Consider the following 19,893-nt stretch of genomic DNA (forward strand, 5'->3'; position numbering starts at 1 on the left):
TAGCTTACTATTTACTTGTATTTTTACTATCTTTGGGTTGTATTTTCACTCTTATTTCAGTACCTAAGCTCAAGCACACCAGGATTCATTATCCTAGTGTGTTTCTACACTTCAAGGTTGCTTGAAAGACACTCCAAATCTGGCATTTCAACCTCTTTTGCTAATTTTTCAAGTCGAAAAGAGTAATAAAGAAATAATATATTCCAAATCTGGCTAAAAATTCAAGTGGTGACCAAAGGTAAATCATCTCACTTTGATGTATGTATCCTTCCCTCACTCTTGAGCATCAATGGTAACCATTTATTACAAAATTTTAGTGGCCTTTCAATGTTGGTTTGTATTTTTCTGCATTTCTTGTTCATATATCATACCTAGAATTTTATTTCAATTAAATCCTAAACTTTATCATACACAGGCATTGGTCCCTATAGTTTTTGGTGAAGAGTGTGAAGATTGGGATACCTCCCATGGTTTCCTAGGAGTTAGCCTAAATTCAAAGGAGATAATGTTGATGTGACAATGGGAATATCTCCTATGTGTTTACCCCATAGCACCTTGATTGTGACCTTGCCAAGACATGTGTAATATACATACAAATAATTTTTTAGAGGGTTTTTGACTCTAAACACACCACACCCTTTTAGCACATTTTAAATCATAGTTTAAGTGATTAACCAAGAGCAACTTGGGTGGCATGGAGTGAGGGAATATAACAACCATTTGAGAAAGGACCATTGAGGTTGTCTCCTAAGATTAATTTAGAATATGGATGATAGAAAATATTTATATTTTTAGCTATACTTTTTTCAATCCCTGAGTTAATCCATGGTTGCAAAGAACTGCAACAAAATTGTTGAGGTTCACATTTTAGCATTAAGACAATCACAACCTCTAATGTAACAGAGTATGAGTTCAGGTTGTAATGGATTAGATACATCATATTTTGTTTTAGTAATTTGGTACAAAATTTTGTGGTGATGTATATTTATATATGCAATGTGAATTGATATTATGAAGAATATGATTTGGATCTAGTCTTTAAAAAAAAAAAAAAACTAAGTGAAGAGCTGACCTAATATGGCACGCTTTTGAAGAAATTTAACCTGCGTTGAGGGCATGTAACCTACAAAATATTCATGGTATAACCATGATCATACCAAATTTGACTCATTTAAATATGCAAGAATGAGATTGTCTCATTGCTAAGGCTTTATTTTGGTTTCATATGTTATAAAAAGGAAAACTTGTGGGAAGTTGCTCATTAAGGGTTGTTGAAGATAATATCCACTATTTTGGGACCTCTATGATTAATTTGTAGGCCTATGTCCACATTTTATTATGGTTGGTTTGGAACATGCGTGCCTTAATGAACCTTTTAAGGGAGTATCTACATAATTGGTGAAATGAGCAAGCCCTGTTGGAAGGGCTCCCTATGTTCCAGGGCTTATTTTCCCACTTTGGAGAGATCAATGAACACTTGGAAATATGTATGCATAAAAATATTTGCATGAGACAAGACGTTACACCTAGAAATATGACTTGGGGTATTGATTACAAAAAAGAAATTGAGGAGTTTAAGGGTTCTTTGTTATGATTTGAGAACATGTATTTCCACAGTAGGAAAAATATGAAGGGTCTATATTAGTGTTTAGTTGCATAATCAGTGAAGATGACCCACCATGGTAGGGCATTAAGGTTGATTTGTCTCATTCAAAATCCCACATGTCTAGCAATGTGGATATACTTCTTTTCATTGATGATTATTACAGATTTTTGATGATATGTGCTCCTCAATGTGAGTTATCCTCTTCCAATACTGTTTATTTTAGACATATCATGGTTATTAGATATTCACCATGGGTTTTCTCATATGTTAATCTCTTTACTCTCCTTAAGTAAGGTTCTTCATTAAGTAATCCCTCTCTTGAGCACATGAGTGCATGCCAAAACCACGAAGCCATCCCCTTCAACCCTTCAACCTTTCAAAGTGTGCGCATGCACCCAGAATCCCCTTTGGCCCTTTTGAGTGCATCGAAAAGGCATAAAAAATATATATGCATCAAACATGGTAGATTAGGATATTTTCAGGCTGATAGTTGCTCGTCATGGGTGATTATAAAAACAGGTATTCCAGGGACCTCATGGCAAGCACACACGAGGAAAAAGAAGATGTTGAAGACTCGAAATTCATAGCTACAACATGGGGGATAACCACCCGGTCGGGAACATGAATACCATCCCTTATCCATTTGGGTTGGTGGCTCCGACTGGATTTATGGGACCAGTTTCCCAATCTTTGAAAAGATGGTAGGATGGGGTATGTGTTTGGTTATCAAAGCTGATTTGGTAGATGAGGTTGGTTTCAACAGAAAAATCAAAATATCTATATTTTCTATTTACCCAAGCTTAAATCAATATTTTTGCAATCTAGATAAATGACTACCTTGAATGATAATGAAGATTATTCATACAAGAAGTATAAAACATTCATAAAACAATTATTTCGATTAAAAAGTTAATCAAAATGGTTGACTGGGAAACACATCGCATCGAATATCTAAAATAATTTTTCTTATCAAAATTAAAAAGGATGACAGCTCAGCTATAATTCAAAAGTGAAGGAATAGCAGGTTGTATTAAAATATAATTGACAAACAATGTACATATAAAAGAAACAACTTAATAGAGTCTTTACCTGTAGTTTTAATCCTCGACAGAAAACTTGAGTACACGCTAGGGTTTGTGTGAACTCCACGAACCCCCCTTGGTGCCTCTAGTTCAAGCCCTTGGGGCCTTTCCCGCCATGGCAGTTCCGCAACAACTTCCTAGTGCTTGCTCCTTCAAGGATATGGTCTTTGGCCGGCCTCCAGACCAAGCTTCATTCTTCACAAAATTTTCCTCCAGCTCTATCTTCTGTATGCCACCAAGAGGAAGCTCTAACAAAGAAGAAACTACTCATCCACAACAAATCAAGTTGTCAGAAAGGAACGAAGACATAATGAATAGATCAACCAAGGATACTCAGGCAGACAAGGGAAAGTTCTCATACTTACCCCTCCTTGCCAATGTCAATCCTTCAAAATATTAGGAGTAAATATAAGATTAGAAGAAAAAGACCAAGAATAATTGTAATCCAAAAGCCAAGAAAAACCCAGAATTAGAAATCCAGGACCCGGGGGTAGTTGAATATAGAGAATACATGCAGGAGCACACAGTTATATGCAAGTTAATGGGAATATGTCCAACTGAAAGAGACCTGAGTTGGTGGATTCAGAGAAAATTGACACCCAAAGGGGAGATCAAACTTTAGCTGGGCTCCAAATAATTTTTCACAGTCATTTTTGACCTCCTAGAAGATAGAGACAAAATTTTTGAAGAAGGACCCTATTTCTAAAATTCAGTTGATTTATACATGAGATTCTGGAGGGAGAACTTCACACCAGAAAAAGAGGATCTCACTAGGGTTCTAGATTGGGTTCACCTCTACTCCTTACCAATAGATTATTATTCTCCTCTAGTCTTAAAAGAAATAGGAGACCAGCTGGGGGAGTACATCAAAATTTTTGAAGGTACTAGAATGGGCCACTATGTTTCCTACACCCGAATATATGTATATATAGACGTCTCTAGTGCCCTTCTAGATCAAATTAATCTTCAGGGGTGAAGTCTAGTTGCAAAGTATAGACTATGAACAAATTCCCTTCTGATGCATAAAGTTTCACGAGCATGGGCATCTTTTCCGAGACTGTCCCATGAATAAAACTCCTCAAATGCAAGAGCAAGAAAATAAAAAAAATACAGTGAAGGGTTCACCAAAGTAATCTCTGGGAACAAGAATAACAGGAAAAAGGTTATCCCCAAGAAGAACCTATACAAAGAAGCAAGCCATAATCAGTTTAAGGAACTTAGCAGTACCCAAGAGCAAAGAGAGCCTAATGAAATGACAATAGATGAAGCAGGAGAGGAAGAAATGCACCTAGTAGACAACGAACAAGATGAAAGGGATACAGGTAATAACAACAGAGGAAAGGAGTAGGCGCTAGAGGATATAGAAATGCAACAAGTAGAAATAGAGGATACACTAGAGGAATCTTTGTAGGGGGTAGACCTTGCAACAATCACAAAGGAATGGAAACAAAAAGGGATAAATGCCATATCATAACAATAGCTACAAAAAATCGAAGGAGCTTATCTCCTCTAGGAAGAACTAAAACTCAAAGCTCACTATCCAACACAAGAAAGTATAGCTTCAAAAGACATATTAGCCAACATTCCAGTAGAAGGACTCAACCTCAAAGGCTCAAGAAGAAAGCGAGGATGAAATACCACCAATCAACTCCTTCAAGAACTGGGAGCCAAGCTAATCAATGAATGAAAGGTAAAGGCTCTAGCTCTATACCCATCTCCATGTCAATGAATTGCATCTCTTGGAATATTAGGGGACTTAGTAGTCCTGAGAATAAATGCATCTTAAAATGTAGAGTCCTATCTCATCATCCCTACATCCTAATCATCCAAGAAATGAAACTAGACTCGACTCAACCTCCACTCCTGCTTCACTCATGCTTCAAGCCTTACAACTCCTTGGCTAATATGGTTACTGGCACAGTGGGGGGCATAATGACTTTCTGGAAAAATTCCAAACTTGACCATATTTCCTCTCTGGACACTGACCATTCCCTAACAGTGATCCTGACAATCATAGGCACCAACGAGACCTTATGTGTAACCAATGTCTATGCCTCGCACAAGGTGACAGATCGCATCAAAATGCTCCAAATCATATCCAATCTCCTTGACACTCTGCACCACCCTATAAAAATCATAGCAGGTGATTTTAATATGATAACTAACTTATCTGAAAAGAAAGGAGGAATTTGGAAGTTAGATCAGATTTCTGAGGCTTTCCTCGCCACCATTGAAAACCTCAACCTCATCGACATTCCCACTAGCAATGGCTTATTGACTTAGAATAAAATAAGAGGAGGAGACCATCAAATAGCCTCTCATTTAGACTTTTCCTTCTTTCTGAGGCAACTTATCTTACCACCTTGGAAACGGAGGCAAGAATCCTTCTGCAAGCAGGCTCTGATTAGTAGCCTATCTCTCTCAAGATTCAAATTTCCTTGAGTTTGAAGAATAAGCCTTTTATATTTGAGGCCTTCTGGTTAAATCACCCAGATTTCATGGAAGAAAATGAAATAATGGTGGACTTACTCTCCCATCATAACAGGAAACAAAATGTATACTTTCCAACAAAATTTAAAACATATCAAAGAGGAAATCAAAAATTGGAACAAAGAAACATTTCGTAATATTTTTAAGGATAAAAAAAATGGGAACACCAACTAGAAATTATTCAACAAATCATAATTTAAGAAGGGCTAACAGAGACTAGTAAGCAAGAGGAACAACGACTACAACAAAGATGGGACAAAAGAGCCATTCAGGGAGAAAAGTTGTGGCAACAAAAAACCATAATAAATTGGTTGAAATGTGGAGAAAGGAACACAACCTTTTTCCATAAATCAATGATACCACACAGGAGGAACAATAGAATTATGGCTTCAAAGAACCAAGAAGGTCATCTCATTCACTCTAAAGAGGAGATGGAAACAAAGCTCAACCACTATTTCAGCTCTCTACTCAAGGAGCCGAGAAACAATCAGGTTCAGGATATCAAAAAGATCACCAAGAATATTCCCAAAATCCTCACGGAGGACCATAACAAAATGCTCCTAAGGAAATTATCCCTCCATGAAGTGGAAGATGTGGTCATGTGAATGCCCAATGGAAAATCTCCAGGGCCAGATGGGTTCAACATTTATTTCTACAAATCTTGTTGGCCTATCATAAAGCTAGATTTTTATACCCTGGTGGAGGAATCTTGAATTGAAAAGTTTGTCCTCAAAGCCCTTAACTCCACCTTTCTCACTCTGATACCCAAAGGAATCTCTACGGATTCCCTAGACAAATTCAAGCCCATAGCCCTTTGCAATGTCATATACAAAATAATCTCCAAAGTTCTTGCCAATAGAATTAAATTCATCCTCCCTCTCCTCATCTCCGACCAACAGTCTGGCTATTTGGAAGGAAGACAAATCATGGATAGTATCATACTCTCTCATGAGCTCATTCATTCTCTCAAATCCCAAAAAATACCTGGTATGATGATTTAGCTTGATATGTCCAAAGCCTTTGACAAAATCAGTTGAAACTATATGAGACAGGTATTGGATGTGTTTGGCTTCCACAAAGAAAGCATCAAGTGGATCATGGCTATGGTGTCAGGAGCATTCTTCTCCATCCTTGTGAATGGATCACCTATGCAACCTTTCAATCTTACTAGGGTTATCAGGCAAGGGAATCCAATCTCTCCCTTCCTCTTTGTTATAATGGTGGAAGGGCTAAGTCGTTCTATCACTACTGCCCTGCAAGAAAATAAACTCTCTGGTCTATATCCCCATGCCTCAGCCCCCCTACAACTCACCAACAATTTGTGGATGATACTCTCCTCATGGACCTCCCATCGATCAAAGAGACTGCCTCATTCATGTCCATCCTGGTGGACTTTTCTGCTGCTTCAGGCACCTCCATCGATCCACTTAAATCCAAGTTGTTGTTGTTTAACACTCTGCTGCCCATTTGTAGCAACATCGCCAGACTCCTGGCCATTCCTATCAGCACTCTCCCCTCCACCTACCTTGGTGTCCCCCTTATAGATAGGCCTCTCTCCATGGCCACTTGGGAGAACCTAATAAACAAACTGGAGAAAATATTAGCCAACTGGACCTTCAAATCTCTTAATATGGCTAGTCGGCTAATCCTGGTAAAAATTTTCCTTCAGGCCATTCCTCTTTACATGTACTCGACTCTTGCAACCCAAAAATTGATTTCTAACAAAATCAAAAACCTTCAGAGTAACTTCTTATGGAAGGGTGCAGAGGTCAAACAGAAATGGGCTCTTGTAGCATTGGAAAAAATTTGCAAGCCGAAGAAAGATGGTGGCCTCGGTCTTAGAGACATAGACCTCCTCAAAAGTCCCTGGGAGCCAAAAATCTTTGGAGATGGATTGCGAACCCCAACTCCCCCTGGGGTACCCTCTTGAGAGAAAATTACACCCTCTCCTTAGAGCAAGAGAAAATCATCAGGCTCAATGGGAACATCAAAGGTTCAGTCATTTGGAATGAAGCTTGGGAGAACAGGGACATCATTCAAAGACATAGCTTCTGGGAAATAGGTAGCGAGAACAAGGTCCTTTTCTAGGAGGATGCCTGACAATAAAGGTTGGAACTTGATGAAGATCATTTTCAACATATCAAGGATGAAATAAATAATAGAGGGAAGATCGAAGTCAACCAGTAATGGGGGAAAAGCAAAGAAAATGGCAGATGGAGAAATTGGATCAATCACGAGGAATGGACTCCCCATATTGTTATAGACATTTTTGTGCCTTACAGATATAAGCATGAAATGTCCATAAACCAAGGGATCCTAAGTCCCTAAAAGTGTTGTTCCAGCTCCTAAATAAACAAGGTCAACAAAGTACAGCTCCTCTCAGAAGTTCTCCACCAGAAAATGCTCAAAACTAGTCAAATCAGGATCATTTCAAGTGCTCCACTAGCTACCTGCATTGCAAAACACCCAAATACACTGGCTAGGTGCATTTCAACGCACTTGAATGCACTACCAGGGTGCGTTGAGCGGGAAATGACAAGTGTCAGAGTCATTTTGCGAGGTGGAGAGACAATGGAAGCTTCCAGAATCTTCTCCAATGACACGTGCCTCACTGAATTCGACCAGTGATGAGTAAGAGGCTCTCAGTCTCCAAGTGGAAGCAAGAACTGACAGAGAGAAGCCACTAATCAATCCATGAAGCTGACTCATCCTCTTTGCAAACATCTATATATGGATCCCTCACCAAGAGATCCAGAGGCTGGAATTTTGTACATTGCAGAGAATTGTTGTTGGTTTTGTGATAGACATCAGAGTATTGGGTGATTTTGCTTTGTTGGAGGTGAAGAAGGGATTCTATGCTGGGAGGTTGATGCTGGATCAGGAATCATCGGTTGTAACTCCTCCTGGATCTCCTTGTTTTATCAATAAAACTATTTGAGTTTCTCCTACATGCTTGTATATCATTGATGTGTGTTATATTTGTATGTTTAGCTTAAATCTGATCCTAAGCTTTTTGTGAACATAAATCCATGTCTTTGTGTAGTTTCTTTCTTCTGTGAACTTGCAGGAACTCGGTGACGCTGGGCAAGTGAGGGAGCAGATAGTTGGAAGCTGTCAAAGAGAAGAGAGATTGGATCGAAGGACTAGTGCAAGACACAGGTTGGTTCATCCTATTCATCTTCATTTATAGTTCATAAAGGAGAATACAAGAATAAGTTTTCCTGTTTGTTTCTGAGTCACTGTCACAACTCAGTGGGTTAGGGTCATTCTGAATAGACACTTTTCCCTCAAACAAAATGGCGACTCCACTGGGGAGCGTGTCTAGTTAGTTTGCTTGTGTTTCTATTGTTGTTCATCTCATAAACTTAGGAGTAGCGAATCGAACTGCATTTGCCATTTACAAATGCAAAGTAGACATCTGCTACTCTAGTCCATTCACTGGATCTGTTTATGATCTGAACAGCTGATTCACAAATGATATAATTACCCTTTGTGATAGCTCTTAAACCTCTTGTAAATCAACCCTCTGATTGTACACAATTGATTGCTTTTGCCCGGCCAAAAACCATAGATTAAACTGCAAACCGTGACCCAGAACCCAGAAACAATTCTCGTTTCTGCTTCAGCGCAGGCTCTGTGAAGAGACTCTGCATTTCAGCGCAGTTCCCGAGAGGGCTACCTGCGTTGCAATTCAGTTTCTCTGTGTAGCAGGTGCGTTGATCAGCCTAGCCCTGCCTAGCTGAGGTTCTTTGCTCACTTTTTCCAGTTTTGCCTCTGATTTTTGCAGCCTGTGATCAGTGTGCTTGTCTGTTTAAAAGCCCCTTTTCTTTGCCTTGATTCCGCCTCAGTTGTATAAAAGAAACTGTATTTGTTTTTGTGTGTTTGTTACGTCATTTACAGTTTCCCATTGCAAAAGTAAACTAGTCATACTGTCGTCCTTAGATTTAGATCTGTCGTAAGTGTCGATTTTGATCTTAGGAGAAAAGTTTATTTGTTGTTGATAGTCGACTACGCTTTTACTGTTGCCTTTGGCTTGAATTTGTGAATTTCTAGTGTCGAAACAAGTGTTTACTTCAAAATCACAAAGTGTCGTAATCGTTTCTACCTTTTGATTTCGAAAAGAAGCTTGTTTGTGTTTTTCACCTGAAATCGAATTCAAGTTTGTACAACAACTTTCTTTTTAGGCATCAATATTAAGAAAGTCAAAAACAAATACATGCACATGTGCATTTGCATATTGACACTCTGTATGGTTTGATTTAGGAAAAGTGCATTTACAGTGTGCTCTTTGCTCTTTGAGAAAAGATTGTGTCTTTCTTTTCCCCTTGTAGCTAGGATTTTCATTGCTGAAAAGAGATAAAAGCTTGCTTATCATCTTTAGACTGCATTTTAGGAATTATATATATACATCTCGTGGTGATCCCAAAAGGCAAACTTCATAAGAAAGATCAACCTAAAATAAATTCAATGAACTTAACAACGCTTTGTAACTTAACGCACAACATTTAGAGGTCTAGGCTAGAGACGTATTCCGACGTCGTAAAGCCTGGTAACTGTTGTCCTCACTGTCGGTTGGGTGATTCCTCCGCTTTGAGACGATAAGTGCCAGTACGGACTTGTGCTCCCACGTACCGTCGAGTATATATTGGGAGACCCCTATAGGCATAAAACCTTTATCCATAGGAAGCCGTGTCGGCCGCCCTACTGATCGCAATGCACTGAACACAGCATTCGGGAAGATTGACCGCCCGTACCCTAAAAAGTATTCTGCGGTTTTGCGATTGGTTTGGCACTCCCTCTACCTAGACCTCCAGAGCAGTCCCTTTCGTTCCTTTTCAGACTCCTTAACGGAAAAGGTCCATCTGAGCACTTGTCACTTCAGGCTCATTAAAAATCGAAGGAGACTAGAGTCATCTTTTGTTTTTTCTCGACTCTTTAAAACTGAAAAAACAAGTTGTGTCAAAGCGTGTTAAAATTTATTTTAAACGGAATATTCATACCCTTTTCCTGCGTTGATCTTTAGGTTGAGAAAATGGAGCCTACCGACCAAGGAGTTCCCCTTGGTGGAAATCCTGGTCCCTTCTCCTCTTGGGGAGATGTTGGTGCGCCCCATATGGCCACATTGTCGCTTCCAGGACTGACAATCGGCTTGCCAGTATGGCTCTTCTCAACCAATGTCGTTCAGAACACCACTATTCCTGAACAGTCGAATCAGCAATTAGACGAGTCCAGAGTTACCCATCAGCCTTCTACTTCCTCTAATTCTTCCTCTCCTCCTTCCTCTTCGCTTGATGGAGCTGGTAAAGCTAAAAAACAAGTTCCTAAGGAGAACAAGGAGAAGAAGAAGAAAGAGAAGAAGAAGAAGGAGCCAAAGGCTAATGTGGGAAAGCGAGTATCGTCTAACGAAAATCCACACACAGCACCGACCAGGCCTAAATCGCCATGTGTCATTTGTAAAGGAGACCACTTTCACAGAGATTGTCCTTGCATCCCCGGATACTAAGGGACTGGTCTCCTCGTTTGCACAATCCGGTGTCATCAACCTCTGGTGATCATGTTGAAAGCACACCGTCAACTAGTGAAAGTGAAGCCCCAGGACAAAAAGGGAAAGCTAGAGCTCCCTGTAGGCTGTGCGAAGGCAACCATGCCCTCCACCGTTGTCCCTTCTTAGACGAGGCTAAAAGAGTTTTGGATGATCGTCCGGTTTCACCGTTATGGCTTCCTCCTGGATATAAAAAACTCTCGCCGAGTCCATCACTAGTTGAGAACCCAGCTGGCCCGCTCAAGTGGTCAGCTGAAGTGTCTATCATTGAAGATAAACCAACTGAATCCATACCAGACGAAAGTCAAAAGGTCGAGGCACAGTTGACCCGGTTTTGCCTTCAGAGGTTTTATCTTCGAATGATACAGTCACTGAAGAGAACAAGGATGACACCGTCCAAATTCTCTTCATCAGCACAGACTCCGACGAACATGGGGGAAATCTACCCATTCCTTTACCGCAGGAAGGAAGTTCGTTAGAGCCATACCCGGCCGTCTACTCGGTCCCACCTCCAAGCAACCTAGTTGTATCCTTCGACTGGAATCAACTAGGCAGACCCCGTTTGCCAGCAAGCATACCATTCCGAATTATCGTTCAAATATATAGAATGGTTATGGCTGGCACCATCATTGATGAGGGGGCTTCTGTGAATATCCTTTCCTCTATTGCTTGGAAAGCGCTTGGTTCGCCATCGCTGTTGCCTGAAATGAGAAATCTGACAGGCTTTGATAAAGGAACCAGTCGACCTTTAGGGATCCTTCCCGATGTACCCATAACATTGAGAGGGAAGACAGTTCGCATGAACGTCTTGGTCGTTCAAGGACCCTTGGATTATAACCTACTCCTTGGACGAGACTATATTTATTGCATGGGAGCCATCGTCTCCTCACTCTTTAGAGTAATGTGTTTTCCGCACGAAGGAAGAGTGGTCAAGCTCGTGGACCAGCTTTCATTTCCCGGATCACGCATAGCAAATAGTCATATACTGTCCCTAAATGGTCTCTTCACGCAAGAAATGTCTCAAGTCCCAGTCCGTCCTCCCGATGAGTGCGAGTAATCCGGAGGGATATGACTGAAACCCAGGGGGCATGCGTCTTGGCCTGCTTCGGTAGGAAAACTTCGGGTATAGAATAGGTTTCCGCGGGAGAATATGACTAGTCTGTACCCCGTCCGTGATTGGAAGAGGGGTTATTCTAGAACAAGATCCTCTTGTCAAAGTTATGTCAGGGATGGTCTCACTATATCATCCGTTCACCTTTGTTTATCTCGGTAGACATCGCCGAAGAAGTGTTTTGTTTGCACCGCGAATAGAACAATCTTTGGGTAACCTGTAAGAGGTAGGCCTCTCCTGATAGAACAAATGTTTTGTCTGCAAATTGAGGGGTAACCTTGAAACCATATTTTATACCTGGGGGCATGCAAACCTTTTGGCATGCAAGCGAAAGAGCGATTATTTATCTGTTTTTTGGATTAGTCGTTTCCTAACTTGCATAAAGAAAGGATGTGGGGCAAAAATCTAAAAGTTGTCGTTTTTATATGAGACATTCTTATCATATGACTGGATAATCGAGCAGTTTTAGCGCATAGTTCAAGCTCGTTAAAAAATAAACATAAGATCGAGCAGTGTTTTCCGCAAGATTCAAGCTCGTTAAAAAATAAACACGGACCGAGCAAATGTTTCCACCCGCGTTTAAGCTCGTTAAAAAATGAACTATCCTCCGGTAAATAACCACCGTGAATGAAGCATTTTCAGCCATTAAAGCCTTGGTCGTGTTTGCACCGTCACCTCCACTTTTTCATTGGCCGATCGTTCACCTCCATCTGATTGTTTACCCATTTTGAGGAACAGCTGCGAAGAGTGATTTCACTAGCCATCCTTGTGACACTGCCATGATTGGAGAATTCCAAACCTTACCTGGAATCAGCTGCTACCCATTTTATCACTCGTTCCTCAAAAGACAAGTCTTCTTTAAGCTCTTTTCATCTGACTCGTAAAATATGAAAAGATTGCCGAGTTTTGGCCTTCCAGCTCGTTAAAGCGACAGGAAGTGCTATCCCTCCTCTAGATTTTAATCTTTTTGGACCTGAGGGATTATTGCACAAAAAGATCGAGCGCTTGTTTTGTTCGGCTCGTTAAAACTATCGAAAACTCATCCCTTCTGTATTGTTTTATACTTTTTCGGACTGAAGGGATTAGATGACGAAAAAGGAATTCCGGAGTTACCTTTACGTACCTTTTCAGACTCTCTAAAAATGAAAAGGACCGAGTTATCTTTGTCGTTAGACTCGTTAAAAAGAATTAATAGCGACAAACTTGTCTTTAGACGAGAACGAGTTTCACTATCGCTAGGCTCGTTAAAACATAGCGATGGGTTTGCCCGAAGGGCAAATTATAGAACAAGCATATGTTATCCTCCTCAAGCTTGACAAAAATAAAGAGGTACTGGTCAGCAATGACTGGGGAAAAATTGGGAAGAAAACTCAAAGAAACTTTATTGGTAGCAAGTCGCTCTTGAACATGACACTTCCACTCCGTGCCAGAGTCGGGTTGGGTTGTTCCATTCACCGGTCACATCACCATGGTCACGCCATACCATCCACATTTGGGGTAAATGCTACCAATCCATCACATAAGTGTCGCCGACATGTTCAAGAGAAGTCATCCAGAGGAGTCACCCGTGTCCCATCTACTACCATACATTATACTTCATTCTTTCATGACCGCCACCCTGAACCATATATCACCAAATCGTTTTCACCTCAATCAAAATCATTTGCTCCGTTCCGTGTCATTGATGTGGGATTCATTAAGGCCCTCCTTTGACAGATCGCTTCTTGTCGACATCAGCTCATTATCCAAGAAGTTGGTCTAGGAACACCCCCTTCAGTACTTTGAAGCTTGCATGCCTCAATGGCAAGTTTCTCACTTCCGGCGACAGGTATACATCAATGACCTTCGACCGAAAGATTTTGCGTGGTGTTCGACGCCAAGTCCTTTATTCACACCACGTGAATTGTACTGCAGTACCTTGAGGGTCATTATCATTATCGGTGATTCCTCTCGCGCTTGTTAACAGTTTACATCATTGACTGGTAATCAAGCGATGTCTTTCCATGTTCGACATCAAAACATTTCTCACATGGATCGACTTGTACTTAGAGTGAAGATCGGACGAGATTGAAGACCCCGGATCTAGTTTCATCCATCCGGGCTGCGATATATATTCAGGAAAAATAAAGACATTGAAATGTACAGCATTGCAGCACAGATAATCATCCTACCAAAAGGATGATGACTTCAGCAGAATCATCAGTCTACCATCAGACGATTGTCTGTCCTATGTACATGAAAATGAATTTATAAAGCTGAGCATGGGAATGCCCGCCTCAGCTAGATCATGAAAACAGTATGAAAATAATGTATTGTATTGTATCTTATTACAGGTATCCTCCCCAGCATCAGAAGAACTTCGGATCCTCCTAATAAAGCATTTCACCCGATAAACGGCCTCATACTTTAGGGGGCAACTGTTATAGACATTTTTGTGCCTTACAGATATAAGCATGAAATGTCCATAAACCAAGGGATCCTAAGTCCCTAAAAGTGTTGTTCCAGCTCCTAAAGAAACAAGGTCAACAAAGTACAGCTCCTCTCAGAAGTTCTCCACCAGAAAATGCTCAAAACTAGTCAAATCAGGATCATTTCAAGTGCTCCACTAGCTACCTGCGTTGCAAAACACCCAAATACACTGGCTAGGTGCGTTGCAACGCACTTGAATGCACTACCAGGGTGCGTTGAGCAGGAAATGACAAGTGTCAGAGTCATTTTGCGAGGTGGAGAGACAATGGAAGCTTCCAGAATCTTCTCCAATGACACTTGCCTCACTGAATTCGACCAGTGATGAGTAAGAGGCTCTCAGTCTCCAAGTGGAAGCAAGAACTGACAGAGAGAAGCCACTAATCAATCCATGAAGCTGACTCATCCTCTTTGCAAACATCTATATATGGATCCCTCACCAAGAGATCCAGAGGCTGGAATTTTGTACATTGCAGAGAATTGTTGTTGGTTTTGTGATAGACATCAGAGTATTGGGTGATTTTGCTTTTTTGGAGGTGAAGAAGGGATTCTATGCTGGGAGGTTGATGCTGGATCAGGAATCATCGGTTGTAACTCCTCCTGGATCTCCTTGTTTTATCAATAAAACTATTTGAGTTTCTCCTACATGCTTGTATATCATTGATGTGTGTTATATTTGTATGTTTAGCTTAAATCTGATCCTAAGCTTTTTGTGAACATAAATCCATGTCTTTGTGTAGTTTCTTTCTTCTGTGAACTTGCAGGAACTCGGTGACGCTAGGCAAGTGAGGGAGCAGATAGTTGGAAGCTGTCAAAGAGAAGAGAGATTGGATCGAAGGACTAGCGCAAGACACAGGTTGGTTCATCCTATTCATCTTCATTTATAGTTCATAAAGGAGAATACAAGAATAAGTTTTCCTGTTTGTTTCTGAGTCACTGTCACAACTCAGTGGGTTAGGGTTGTTCTGAATAGACACTTTTCCCTCAAACACATATGAACCCCCAAACCTAGTCAGACCTCTTCTCAGAGTTACAAAAAAGAAAAATCCTCCATGACTTTGCTGAGGATAAACTTAGATGCGGGGAAAACTTAGCAGGACACTTCAACTTAAGCGAATCCTACAAATACATAGCAAAGCACGACCAACTCCAACCAGATCCAAAGTGGAATGCAATCTGGGACAAGAAGCACTAGCCAAAAATTTCTATTTTCCTTTGGTTAGTCATGCACATAAAAGTTTTATCGTGGGATAATATAAGGAAAAAAGGCTTCATTGGCCCGTTGAGATGTCCCCTCTGCCAACAAGAAGAAGAAACCCCCAATCACCTGTTAAATGTCTACCCTTTCGCATACAATTTATGGAATTGGCTTTCTTTGGTCTTCAAAAGCTCTGATCGGGGCCCCTCTTCCATCCAAAGTAACTTCAAGAACTAGAGAACAATCTTCTCCCCCCATCCTCTAGTTAACCATGCTTGGAATTTAATTCTTGGTTTGATCTGTTGGGCTCTATGGAAGGAACGCAACGCGAGAATCTTTCACAAACTCTCCATCTAGGAAGAATTGAATATCGTAGAGATCAAAAGTGTGCTCCATGAAACAGTTATCTCTCTACCTACTCAGACTGTCAAAGACCCTCCCACCCTCTTCGAAGTGAGAATTCTCTCAATGTTGGATCTCCTTCATATTAAGTTCAATGAAGTCACTTCCCTCCTCTCACTGCCTTTGCCCTACTTTGTTGTCCCCTCACTCTCTGGTTTCCCCTTATCTACATTCCTGTTTCTCTCATGGCCCCGAGGCATGGCTCCACCCCTGGTCCAAGTAGGGGAGGTGTGCGCAGTCGCGCAACCTCCCATTGGCAGTCACTGGGCCCGACCCCTACCACTTGCGTGGAGACTTTTTCTAGGCATGCTGCTCTAGGATATGTGGCAGTGGTTAATCCAGCTACTCAGTAGCGAATTTTAGACTTAGAGTCCCAACCAAATATTCTTTGTAGAGAGGTCACCACGGAGGAGGTCGATGTAGAATTTGCATGGATTCTGGACCTTACTCTCACCTAAGCGCTCGAAAACCTTTATGCGTGCACCATTGAAACATGGTGGAAAATGAAGACCATTATGGGGCTTTCTATGTAGGAACAAGAGGAGCATTCCAAGGCTCTGGAAACTAAGATCGACCGGCTCACCAAAAAGTTCATAGTGTATGTAGAAGCAATCCACCATTGGAGATTCACCACTCGGGATGCTCTTAATTACACTGTCATAAAGAAGAAGTCAACAGTGAAGGTACATTCAACCATTGAAGGATCTTTGAGCATCAAGAAAGAGGATCTTGGGGCCTCTACGAGTTGTCAAGTCATCATCGTGCAATAGGAGGGTAGCTCTCAGGAGACGCCCATTTGTCTGGATGAGGATCGGGTCACCACCAACCAGGATTGATGCAGTCAGTTTCCTTCCCTGTTATTCTACCCTTGTGTATGTTCTTCTACCTCTATGAAAGGCTATCTACCATGGAGGTCATCATTATCTACATGATTGGGTGCTATAAGGCGCTCTTCTCCTTTCTCAACTTCTATTGTCTCAATTTTGAAAATGTTGTAATGAGAGCACCTCTCGACTCCACTTTTGTACTATGTTTCCTCTTTTGTCTGGGAAGTACTTTAAATACAACTTGTGCTATTACCAGCACCAACTCTTCAGCTGGGTCTTGTGTTGGGTTTCTTCCCACACAACCCTTTTTGTAATCTGTCAGTTTTTCAAGTAATATATTATCTTATCCACAAAAAAAAAAGAAAAATTGCTTAATCATTCATAAAATAATCACTACGCAATGATAAAAGTACCTGATGTGAGATGATTGATCCATAGACAATAAGGCTACAATCCATGCATTTTCTCCAAGATTGATCACAGAAAAACAGAAGTGCATTTCTTAACAAACTTTCTCAAATAAACTTTCATGGACTAGATCTTCAAAATTAAAGAAAAACTTTAAAAAGTACAAAAGTGTATGTTTTTTAAAGAGTCTCAAATAAAATTGTCAGACCCCTTTCTAAATACATGAAAGGGTTTAAATATAAAAAAATATTACAAAAATAGCTAAGCACTAAATTCTGAGGAGTGAAACGACTCTCCTTAAAATCAGTGCCAAAAATGCAAAACTAAAATTGATTTAAAACTTAAAAAATCTAATCATGATTAGTGTTCGATCCTCATTCCACTTCTTATAGATATCCATCGTAGCTTGAACTCCTGGAGGCTTCCTAATGCTTATCTTTACTTATCCCAAATAAATTGTATCTGATAGTGATGGCGTCATATGGATGATAGAAGTGGTTAAGCAACATAGGGCCATCAATTGACTATGTGATTTCACCAAATATGACCAATAAGCCTCCCAATTCAAATTCAATAGCTGTCTGATCCGTTGTCCTTTTGCTGCAAGAATTTCATGCCAAATTAACTGCAAATCATCAATTTCGGACAGATTTCCTGGCGAACATCTTTAAATAAAACCTGCATACCAAATATTATCATTAATAGTTTTTATTATATTGTGTGATGTTTCACTTGCACTTGAAACTGCCCTTTCAGCCTGTTTTATTTGGATTTCCCAATCAGTGAAGAGAATGTCCTTGTGATATTATTTGACCTTTGGCAAATTATGTCATCTTTCCCTTTGAATTATCCTACCATATGATCAAATTTGAAATTTTCTCATATATTTCTTCAAAATTTATTTTAGCGTCATTGAATTAACTCACTAATGCATCACCTTCTTGGCAAAATGGACTAATCTCTATTAACTTCTTACAAAATATTGATTGTCGCTTTGATAGCAACAAATTGATTTCCAAAGCTTCATTGATGAATTCATCCACTTTTGGGCAATCCTTTATTTGATCTGCAGTAAATCACAGTTGCACGATTTTAGTATCTTTGACATTTAATTCTGCTTGGCTTTGAAGTCTTAAGCTGTAGAAACTCTGTTGTACTTGTTCAAGCTATGATTTAATATGTTCCTGTGTATTCTCCTTTCCTTTTGTGAGTTGATCTTCCAGTTGCTTTACTCTTTCCTCTTTTTCTTTGATCAAATTTCTTACTTCTTATTCTTTGTCAATTGTTGCAGAAGCATAAGCTCCTGCAAATTAAGATAATTTGGTCAAATTTTCATATGGATCTATAGGCTTATCTTTCCAGACAACATCCATTGGTTCATTGCCTAGAAGGGTAATAGCAGCATCATCAATTTTTCTCTTTTTCCTTTTCCTCTTCATTACTGCTCGACATTTGGGACTATAAAAAATATCCAAAGGAGGAATTTCCTCCTCTTTCAAAACAATTTCTGAAGAAGGAAAAGCAGGAATTAGTTCAATATCCTCTGAAGTAGTGAGAGTTTTTTCTGAAGATTTCTTTGGATGTTTCGGTGTTTCACGCAAAGTTTGTGCTTGAATCATACCACCTTGTGATTCATTGATGATTTGTTCAAACTGCCCCCATTCTTTCTGCATTTGGTCCTGATCAAGTCCTTTCTCAGTACTCTTATTGTTGGAAGGTTCTTCTATGTCTTTCTCTATAACAGATTCCTTTTGTGATTCAGCATCTTTGGATGTTTTATTTGCATCCTCTTCTGAGACATTAGTAGAAAACCTTTCTTCTTGAGATTCTTGTGGGATTATTTTAAGTAGATTCAAAGGCACATGCATTAACCTTTGATGTATGTACTCCTTAAATTCTGTTAATTCATCCAGATTCATTCGGAGGGAAGCTAAACTCTGTACTTGTGAAAATTGTTCAACTTCTTCAAAAATATCGTCAAAATGATCATACTCATGAATAAATGCTTTAACCTTAACAACGAAGGTAAAATCATACATGACCTTTATAGGGTCATATTGTCTTTCTCAAAACTCAATAAGATTCAAATTGTGAATGTGTTTGACTTTGACTTGTGCATATCTGAAGTCATTTAAGCAATAAACACCACACTGAAGTGGAAAAGTGGGCTAGAGAGATTTTTTAGACTCTCTGAGAGATCTGGTTACACCTTTGCTAACTGCCTGATATGCAATTTCTCTGTCTAACAATTTATCAGGGACATACCACGGAAGTACATGTGGTGGAGCAGTGCTTCCAAAAACTCTGATATATGTAAATAGTTCTTCTCCAAACCATCTCGCCATAGGTTGAATATCAGGCTTGGCTTCTTCTAATAACCTTGGGGCTTTCTTTTCAAATACAGCTTGATAAATAGGGAGCATAACCCCCTAACAAATCTGATATAAATTTTCATTGAAAAAATATTTCCAAAGAGCTTTATGATACACATGGATTGGTGTGGGATCCTAAGGAGTCCACTTCCATCCCATAATCGGAAAAGGAAAAATGAAACATATAGCATCCATGACATAGGGAAACATATAAAATGGAGGAATGGCTCTTGTAGTAACATAATGGTTCCTTTTATATTCTATGATATGGCAAGCTAAGTTATTTGACAAAATTGTGGCCCAGTCCATGACTATAGAATTAGAAGTGGCATCAATGAGAGGCACCCATTCCACTGAAACTTGGTAGCATCTGCGTACCCAAATAATCT

The sequence above is a fragment of the Pinus tabuliformis genome, chromosome 2_2 (genome assembly GCF_031772625.1).
Source record: "Pinus tabuliformis cultivar Carrire ecotype Pingquan chromosome 2_2, CPIR1, whole genome shotgun sequence".
Lineage (NCBI taxonomy): Eukaryota > Viridiplantae > Streptophyta > Pinopsida > Pinales > Pinaceae > Pinus > Pinus tabuliformis.